The sequence below is a fragment of the Kogia breviceps genome, chromosome 4 (assembly GCF_026419965.1).
Source record: "Kogia breviceps isolate mKogBre1 chromosome 4, mKogBre1 haplotype 1, whole genome shotgun sequence".
Classification (NCBI taxonomy): Eukaryota; Metazoa; Chordata; class Mammalia; order Artiodactyla; family Physeteridae; genus Kogia; species Kogia breviceps.
In genome coordinates, this window is record NC_081313.1 from 22156625 (window position 1) to 22167478 (window position 10854).

Here is a 10854-nt window from a genome sequence, read left to right on the forward strand (position 1 = left end):
AGAGAAAACCCCCATTTACAATAAAAAACAACAATTTACAAGGATGACTGGAAGTAAAATTAGAAAGAAATCAATTTAAAGTAGATGTTAACATCTATAAAACTTTCCTGAATCAAAAGAAAGTAGATTTGAAAAAAATGAAAAATTCTCTTTGAATAGGAGTGATCAATGTAATAGGTATTACATTTTTATAGGTTAATTTATAAATTTATTACAATTCCAAATAAAGTGTTGTCATTTTCCACTTTTTAATAGCTATTAAAATCAATTACAAAGTTTATTTTGAACAACAAATATGCCAAAAGAAGAGCAATGAAGGGGAATTACTTCATTAAGACATCAAATGTACTATTAGGCCTCTATAATGTAAATAATTTGGAATTATCACACATACAGAAATACATCTAAAAAAATAGAATAGAAAATCCAGGAAAAAACAAGATTGCTATATACAAGAGTTCATATATATATAACTGTTTATATAATTTAAAGTGACACCACAGTGGTTTCTGCTCTAACATATAAAGACCCTGGAAGTCATAGCTTCCACCCTCATTACAAGAAAACAAAATCTCTGAAAAACTGAAAATCAGCAACTCTTCTTTGATCTATAAGAGAATTGAGGTCACAGGGCAAACTGTCTCAGAAAACAGGGGGAAAAGGCAAGTACAGAGAATCATGATTTACCAGGAGAGAAGCCACTGAAGACAGTGACTGGTAGACATCCCAAACAGTTGCTGATGAACTGCTGTAGACTGAGTGTGGAACACACTGAAAGTTAAATTCCTATAGGCCCAGTATAAGGGCAGCCCCCACAGTTTCATTAGTTTTACCTTCAGGAATACCACAAGGTTCACACTGCAAAAATTGGAAAAACATCCCCTTTCCTCAGCCCTTACTCCCCAATAGTTCAGGCAGGGAAAGGGGAAAAGTAACCACTTTGAAAATGCTCAATGGAGAAAAATTATTTTCAAATCACCATATCCAACTATACATAGAACACTTAAAAGTAAGCAATAAGAAAATAAACAACCCACATGAAATGCAGGAAATATCTGAACAGATAGACCACCAAAGAAGATATATAGATGGCAAGTGAGCTTAGGAAATGATGGTCAACATCATTTGTAATTAAGAAGCTGAACATCAGGACTGCCAGTTCCCAGTCCTGAATGTTAGGGGCTTGAAAGCCTGCCCTAATAACAAGTAAAAAGCTGAACAATGTGAAAAATCCACTCTTCTTAGATATGTCAGAGAAGTGAGGTCACAGGACAAATTGCTTCTCTAAAAGTTGGAGAGGCAGAACAGGTAGATAGAGAGAACTGCAGCTTTCCAGAGCAAAAATACGGGAGCAGAGGTCTCCGTGGGATTCAATACGAGGGCAGGAAAACCTGAATTGAAAAATTGCTGGATGATCAGTGATAACAAGTTTGTGAGTTTAAAACTCCATGGGGGAGCCCCACACTCTAGTTAGTTTTATTTCCTGGAGCTCTTCCAGTTTCCCAAGGTGAATACTGGAGAAATATTCCCTTTGGTTTCCTACAACAGGGGGGGAAAGTAACCACTTTGATATATGCCAGAGCATTCCATTCTTCTTAACAAGACCTGTCCTCAAAAGGAACTATTTCACCACAGCCTATTAGGGTTTAGTCAGAGACTTACTGATCTAGGGCAAGGGAAATACCCAACTCCAGTCCCCTCCACCCATACTATCCCACCTAAGATGGGGGTGGGAGGATTGACAGGTATTTGTGAAATTCACAGGTTCACAAAAAGACTAGTACCTAATCATAGGACTATAGAATGCTTCCCCTGCCCCTACACCTCACCACCGCATCACTAGAAGACTAATTAGTAGAGTTCCCTTTACCGAGCACATCATGTCCACCTTTCAACAAAATGTTGCAAGGCATAATAAAAGACAAAAACAAAGTTCGAAGATACAAAACAAGACTGAAAACCAGACTCAGATATAGCAGGGATTTTGGAATTATCAGACTGTGAGTTTAAAACAACTTTGATTAAAACGTTAAAGGCTCTAATAGAAAAACAAAAATAGACAATATGCGAGAACATAAGGATAATCTAAACAAGGAGATGGAAAGAATCAAAAAGAAATTGCTAGAGATCAAAAACACTAAACAGAAATAAAAAATGTCTTTGATGCACTTACTAGTAGAATGGATACAGCTGAAGAAAGAATCTCTGAGCTTGAAGATATGTCAATAGAAACTTCCAAAACTGAAAGCAAAGAGAACAGAGACTGAAAAAAATGGAACAGAATATCTAAGAAATGTGGGGTAAGAAAAAAAACTGTAACATAGCATATAATGTAACATACATATATGGGGATATCAGACAGGAAAGAGAGAGAAAGGAACAGAAGAAGTATTTGAAGCAATAATGATGGAGAATTTCCCTAAATTAATACCAAACCACCAAACCAGACACCACACCACAGATGCACAAAGCTCAAGAACACCAGGCAGGAAAAATGCCAAGACAAAACAAAACAAAACAACAACAAAATTATACCTAAGTATATCATATCTGCAGAATATCAAAGATAAAGAAATAATCTTGAGAGGAACAGCAAATTAAACTACAATTTGTTACTACTACACCCCTATTAAAATCCAAAAAACACTGACAATACCAAATTCTAGCAAGAATGTAAAGCAACAGGAACTTTCATTCATTGCTGGCAGGAATGTTAAATGGAGCAGCCACTTTGCAAGACTTTTTGATAGTTTGTTACAAAGCTAAACACAGTCTTGCCATATGATCTAGCTAAGCTCCTCAGTATTTACTGCAATGAATTGAAAACTAATATTCACACAAAAATCTTCATGTGACTATTGACAGTAGTTTTACACATAGTTGCCAGAATGGAAGCAGTCAATAAGTCCCTAAATTGATGAATGGATAAACAAAATACCATGTTTATATCCATACAATGGAATATTATTCAGTAATAAAAAGAAATGAACTATCAAGCCATGAAAATACATGCAGGTATCTTGCATGTATGTTGCTAAGTGAAAGAAGCCAGTCTAAAAGAGCTACTTACTATATGATTTTAACTATGTAATATTCATGAAAAGGCAGAACTATAAGGATGATAAAAATATCAGTGATTTCCAGGGTTTGTGCAAGTAGAAGGAGAGATAAGTGAAGCACAAAGAAATTTGGAATGGTGAAACTAGTCTATATTTAGAGAAATCAGAAATGTGGCTTGTGGTTGCTTCTGGGGAAAAAACTGCCCTAAGAGGTACACAGAGAAATGTTTTTAGCTAATACTAAGGTGGTAAACATATTGCAATATATAAATATATTGAATCAACATATTGTACACCTTAAACTTACATGATTTTATATGTCAATTATATCTAAATTAAAAAACAAATAGAACAAACAAAAAAGCACTTAAAACCATCTAATATACCATTGAAAATAAAAAGAAATTCTCCAGGGTAAAGGAAATCTTATACATTTCAACTGATAGATAAATAGATCTAAAGATTTTATATATATATATATATATATATATATATATATGTAAAAACTCATCCAATGTACACATAAGATGTGTGAAATTCACTAAATGCAAATTATATTTCCAATTTTAAAAACTGAGAAAGAAAAAGAAAAAAAGAGAGACTTGAGGGTTATATCATCCAATTATATACACAGATATTACTTAGCTTTGTCTTCAAACTGTTAAAAAAGAAATTAAAAATGGATTTATAATACAATCTATATCATGTGAACAATGGAACCAACCTAAATGTCCATCAACAAATGAATGGATAAAGAAGATGTGGCACATATATACAATGGAATATTACTCAGCCATAAAAATAAATGAAAATGAGTTATTTGTAGTGAGGTGGACAGACATAGAGTCTGTTATACAGAGTGAAGTAAATCAGAAAGAGAAAAACAAATACCGTATGCTAACACAGATATATGGAATCTAAAAAAGAAAAAGGTTCTGATGAACCTAGGGGCAGGACAGGAATAAAGATGTAGACGTAGAGAATGGACTTGAGGACACGGGGAGGGGGAAGGGTAAACTGGGATGAAGTGAGAGAGTAGCATTGACATATATACAGTTCCAAATGTAAAATAGATAGCTAGTGGGAAGCAGCTGCATAGCACAGGGAGATCAGCTCCGTGCTTTGTGACCACTTAGAGGTGTTGGATAGGGAAAGTGGGAGGGAGATGCAAGAGGGAGGGGATATGGGCATATATGTATACATATAGCTGATTCACTTTGCTATACAGCAGAAACACAACATTGTAAAGCAATTATACTCCAATAAATATGTTAAAAAAATAAAATAAAATAAAATAAAGCCCTCCCAAGTCTCTACAGTTATCAATTCGTGTTGGATCTTGAATGCAGACACCTAACTACAAAGGTAGTTCAACTTCAAATTTTCAAAAGAATAAAGTGTATTCTTTGTATTGTGGCCCATTATATTTTAACTGCATTCCTTCAATTCTCTAGTAACTAGACCCTTGCTTTATTATTTAACAGCTAAACAATAATAAATGTTTTATTGGAATACTTAATATCTTGGTTTTAATCCTTGCATGTCAATCTACCTCTTTATGTTGTTCAATTAATCTTCATTTAACTTGTGCCTATCTGACTTTTCCCTTAATAGTCTTTCACTTTAGCGTTCTAATTTCTCAAACTTAAACCAATTTGGGATTCCATACATCAATAGGCCCATGACATTTTTTCATATTTGAATTTTTATCAGTTATTAGACTCTGTTTTTCCCACTTAGTACTTTTCTGTGTGATCTCTTTTGGAATCTATAAATCTCTGATTCAGACAAGTGGGTGCTTAATAAAAGCTTATTAATAATATATACACAGGGGCCGGCGGGGTCAGGCGGTTTGAATAAGACGAAGATGGAACCAGAGCCGGGTATGGGCAGCGGACATAGTCCAGCTGAGAGCCGAAGATGGCAGTGAATGTGTACTCAACGTCAGTCCCCAGTGATAACCTCAGTCGACATGACATGCTGGCCTGGATCAATGAGTCTCTGCAGTTGAATCTGACAAAGATTGAACATCTGTGCTCAGGGGCTGCCTATTGTCAGTTTATGGACATGCTGTTCCCTGGTTCCATGGCCTTGAAGAAAGTGAAAGTCCAAGCTAAGCTAGAACACGAATACATCCAGAACTTGAAAACACTACAAGCAGGCTTTAAGAGGATGGGTGTTGACAAAATAATTCCTGTGGACAAATTAGTAAAAGGAAAGTTTCAGGACAATTTTGAATCCATTCAGTGGTTCAAGAAGCTTTTTGATGCAAACTATGATGGGAAAGACTAAGACCCTGTAGCTGCCAGACAAGTTCAAGAAACTGCGGTGGCCCCCTCCCTTATTGCTCCATCTCTGAACAAACCGAAGAAACCTCTCAGCTCTAGCAGTGCAGCTCCACAGAGGCCCACTGCAACACACAGAACTACTGCAACCCCTAAGGCTGGCCCGGGCGGAAGAACTACTGCAACCCCTAAGGCTGGCCCGGGCGGAAGAATACTGGTGTGGGGAATGGGAATGACGAAGTAGCCGAATTGATGCAGCAGGTCAACGTATTGAAACTTGCTGTCGACGACTTGGAGAAAGAGAGAGATTTCTACTTTGGAAAGCTAAGGAACATTGAATTGGTTTGCCAGGAGAACGAGGGGGAAAACCACCCTGTATTGCAGAGGATTGTGGATATTCTCTATGCCACAGATGAAGGCTTCGTGATACCTGATGAAGGGGGCCAGCAGGAGGAACAAGAAGAGTATTAACAGCCTGACCAGCTGAGCATCATCCGAATTCTTCACTCCAAATCTGTGCTTAACTGTAAAATATTCCCTTTTATTATTCTTAGAGGACTCACTGGTTTCTTTTCATAAGCAAAAAGTACCTCTTCTTAAAGTGCACTTTGCAGAAGTTTCACTCCTTTTCCAGTAAGTTTGAGTTAGGAGCTTTTACCTCATAGCAGAGCAGTATTAACATCTAGTTGGTCACCCAGGGAACAAAGAGGCTGACGGTGGGGCTCACTGTGTAGATGCTGGTAGCACTGATGGCTGGAGAAGGTGGAGACCTCAGTAGAGAAATGTAAAGACTGATTTGAATTTTAAGCTAATGTGAAATCTTGACAGAGAACGTTTTAATAAATAAATGGCTTAAGAGTATTTAAAAGATGCTTCCATATTTCAAAATGTAAAATGTAACATGACAGGAGCTTTTGTGTGTTTGACATTGTGTCTGGGAAGGAAGGGCCAGAACCTGGAACCTTTGGGACCTGCTGTTCCCAGCCTTCACGGGGCTGCCTGATCCTCACAGGCCCAGACCTTGGCCCAAAAGGAAAGTTTGAAAAGTTGCTTTTTAAAGCCATTTAGTGTCCTTGACCAGTTGCATCCCTGATAAGAAGCAAGAGGCATTGTTGCCTGGATGAATAGAGGGTGTGTTTCAGCCCTGAGACGTTTTGAGTCGAAGAGCTTGATTTTCATAGAACGTTTCTCTGGTGATTTTTCCAGTTATCCCTGATATTTGTTTTTTTTTTTTTTTTTTTTTTGTGGTATGTGGGCCTCTCACTGTTGTGGCCTTTCCCGTTGCGGAGCGCAGGCTCCGGACGCGCAGGCTCAGCGGCCATGGCTCACGGGCCCAGCCGCTCCGCGGCATGTGGGATCCTCCCGGGCCGGGGCACGAACCCGTGTCCCCTGCATCAGCAGGCAGACTCTCAACCACTGCGCCACCAGGGAAGCCCCTGATATTTCTATGTACTGTGTTTTGTTGTTGTTGTTGTTTGAAATGACGTGTGTCCAGTTTTTAAATCTAACAACTACTTTTGGGGACTTGCCTGCATCTCTGGGATTTGAATGGGGGTTGTGTCCCGTTTTACTGTCTTTTAAGTTTACATTTAATATATTTCTCTTCTCTGCTCCCCTTGCCTACTGGGGACTCCTCTTTGGCCCCTTAAAGTTTGCTGCTTAGAGTGGAAGTTCAGCAGGCAGGTGACCATGCTGCAAGTTCTTTCTGGACCTCTGGCAAAGGGAGTGATCAGTGAAGGAAGGCCACTGCTACCTTGGGATCTGCAAGGCTGGCTGTTTTCGGTACCTGCTGTCCACAGCCCTCCACTGTTAGAATACTTTGCCAGCGCACTAATCTCTTTGGAGATAAAAATGTTAGCGTGTTACTAACTGTTAATTTTCTTTTGCAGAAAATATAGTACCATGTCTGAGTTAATTATTAATATTTAAAATATTTCATTCCTTAACTCCCTCATTTGCTTTGCCCACAGCCTATTCAGTTCCTTCGTTCAGCAGAATTCTGCAAAATGTGTGTTAGCCACTACTGAGATTGTTCTGCCCCTGATGTATTTGTATTGATTTGTTTCTGGTGGTAGCTTGTCCTAAAATGTGTGTAGCAAGCAGGTATTTTATGATAAAATTGTTGTGTAGTGCATGCTCTGTGTGGGATTCAGAGGAAAACCCAGATTCAGTGATTAACAATGCCAAAAAATGCAAGTAACTAGCCATTGTTCAAATAACAGTGGTGCTATTTCTCTTTTGTGGCCTTTTAGACTTTTGTTGCCCTAAAATTCCATTTTATTAGAAACCCATTTTCCACCTGGTCTATCTTGACAGGGTTTTTTGCTACTTTAAACAGTTTCTAAATAAAATTATGTATTAAAAAAAATAATAATAAAATAATAATATATACACAAATACTACTGTTAATGTCTCAACAGATGTTGTTTTCATCCACCATTTTACTTTGAGAAAAACCAAGAAATCATTTTAATTGAAATGCTAATATAAATGCAAGCCACATTTCTTCTGGGAGATAAAAATACAACTGCTTTGCTTTAATTAGATATGGCAAAAGACCTTTTGTATGAAGTACCTATATTTAGAAGGTTAATTATCAATTTACAAAATGACCTTGAAAAAGATGTGCCTGACTCAAGACTACAGACAGATGGACTTTTATGGATTTTAAAGAGCAGCTTAATTGTGCTAATAAAATCTAATATGAAATAAAATGGGTTAGGTGAAATTCTTTAGTATCACTAATTATGCATATGTTAGAGAGATTAAAATTACCATCAGACCAAGACAATTTCACTAATTTTCCCAAATTTCTGTTAATACTTATAAGCTATTTTTCACCATTGTCTCCATTTAGAATTAGGGTAGTTATAATATTCATAATCAATTAATATCAAATTCAAAGATACATACTGAACTCTAAGAGGCAATATATGACTCATTAATAGCACAAAGTTTGGAGTAAGGGAGATTAGATCGATGGTTCTCAAAACTGGGCAAATCTCCCCTCCCCTGTGGGACTTTGGCAATATCTAGAGACATTTTTGGTTGTCACAACTGAGTGAGAAGGAAGTTGCTACTGGCATCTAATGAGTAGAGCTCAGGGATCCTACAATGCACAGGACAACTCCCCCCAGGAATTACCTGGTCTTAAAATGTCATCAGTGCCAAGGGTTACAAACCCTGGGTTACTGCATGTTCTCTGTTCTGCAACATAGTATCCATGCTACTCAATTTCATTAAAACTGAGTTTCCTAACCTGTAAAAATGTGATCAAAATAATATATATTTAAAGGGTAATTGTGAAGATTAAATAAAAGAATACATCTGAAAGACAACAGCTCAGTTCATACATACACAAAAGAGCTTAAATAATGTCTACTACTTGTCTTCTTTCCAAAACCTTTTATCTTACTTGTATAACTTGCTATAAGTAAGACTTTCACACTCTTCACAGTCACACAAAGAAAAAACATGGGTATCCTTCCCATTATTTACTTCTTAAATATCTCAGAAATAAATAAATCATTAAATTAATTCTCTTCTGCTTCTTGAACCCACCATTTCTTTTCCATCATATTACCACATTCCTCACTAAGAGTCTGAACTTTTTCTTATCCACAATCATTCCCAACTTACCTACTTCTAGCCCCATGTCTCTCAACAGCAAGGTTGTGTTACCGATCTTACAAGGAGTCTTGGAAAAAAAATCAGCTCAAATAAGAAGAAGATATGTGTTGGGTGGAGATTTTTACCATTCAGCTAAACCAGAAGGAGGGGAACCGAGCTGAATTTTGGAAACATGTGCCTGCTATGCTGAAAATCTTCAAAATATGGCTAAACGACTGTGTGACTTTTGGCTTCCATTTAGGATGTAAAAAGCTTGAAACACCATCATTCCCACTCTTAACAACAGCAAAAGCAAACCAACACACAGAAGACACCAGACAATCAGCAAATTCAAATTTACTTGTTTCCATCAAAAACTGAGGTCACAGGGTTACCAGCTAACCGGAAACCTAAGAAAAGACAGGCACTTCTAAACAGAGAAGTGATGCTAGTACTAGCTCGCCTGGGACAGCTGCTGCTGGCCACCAGTAAGAAGAATTCTGGAAAAATTTTAATCAGTAAGAGAAGCTACGAATATATTATAGCAGGGGTCCCAAACCCCTGGGCCATGGACTGGTACCGGTCCCGGTCCACGGCCTGTTAGGAACTGGGCCGCAAAGCAGGCGAGTGAGCAAAGCTTCATCTGCGCTCCCATCGCTCCCCATTGCTCCAGTTACTGCCTGAACCATCCGCCCCGCACCCTGCCCGTGGAAAAACTGTCTTCCACGAAACAGGTCCCTGGTGCCAAAAAGGTTGGGGACCTCTGTATTACAGAACCCTTTAAAGCAATATACAATGAAGAAATTTCCAACCTCTCTCAGGCTCTTTTCTAAGGACAGTATCAGGTGTTCACTCAAAATGTGTGAGGTCCTGAGAAAGTCTCACTCTTGCTGCAGGCTTTGGGGGCAGGGTGAACAGTGGCCACTGTGGAACTCAGATTCTTCTCTCCAGGTCTCCTTTAGAATAAAAACCTGAAACTTCTGGGAATGACAACGAATTACAATAACCAAAGCTAAACTGAAAAAGAAAAAGTTGGAAGTTTCACATGGTTAACTATCTAGTGCCCAGACCTACAGTAATGTTTCATTAATCACAATAATGTGGTTGGAGAAGGTATAGGCAAATATACAAATAAAAGAGAACAGAGTCCAGAAAGAGTACTACATATACTTGTCAATTGATTGAGACTTAATGGACTCCAATCCAATGGGAAAAAAGCTGGTGTTTCCCATAGTGCTGGAATATTCGGAAAAGTCACATTAAAAAAACCCCCCCACACAACATATACACAACTTTAAAAAATTAACTAAAAATAGGTCATTGTCCTAAATGTAAAACCTAAAGCCAAAAATTTTCTAGAATAAATATAGGAAAAAAAACAATTTGTGCTTTGAAGTTAGTTGAAAATATTTTAATTATAACACTGAAAATAGCATTTAAAAATCATAGCAAATTAGACTTTATCAATGTTACAAGTTGGCTCTTCAAAAAGCACTAGTAAGAAAATGAAAAGAGTCACAGGATGGGAGAGTGTAATTGAAAATTGCATTCCTGCCTATAGATTATATTCAGGATTTTTTCTAAAAAAATCAAAACTTAACAATAAGAAAATAAATAATTTAAAATAAACAAGGTTTCCCTATAAAGCCAAAAAGTACCATAAAGAAAATGACTATTCCAGAGATTTAAGTATCATTGAGAGTATCAATTCCCTCCAGGTTCGTTGCTTACCCCTGTGGTCTATATTTTTGAACTTTAATTAAGCATGAATTGGGGATAGAAGAATCAACAGTGTGGAGGCAGCAAGACAGAAGGTTGGATCAGACATCTTCACATGGATACATATGCCCAAAAGGCAACACTTTCAGTGGATAGAAGAGCATAATAATGTATACTTTCAG

At 37.5% G+C, this 10854-nt stretch overlaps 1 pseudogene; it reads left to right on the forward strand.

Moving 5' to 3' along the window:
• Positions 1 to 4966: 4966 nt before the first annotated feature.
• On the forward strand, positions 4967 to 5832 carry LOC131755372 (microtubule-associated protein RP/EB family member 1-like; annotated as a pseudogene).
• Positions 5833 to 10854: the final 5022 nt, after the last annotated feature.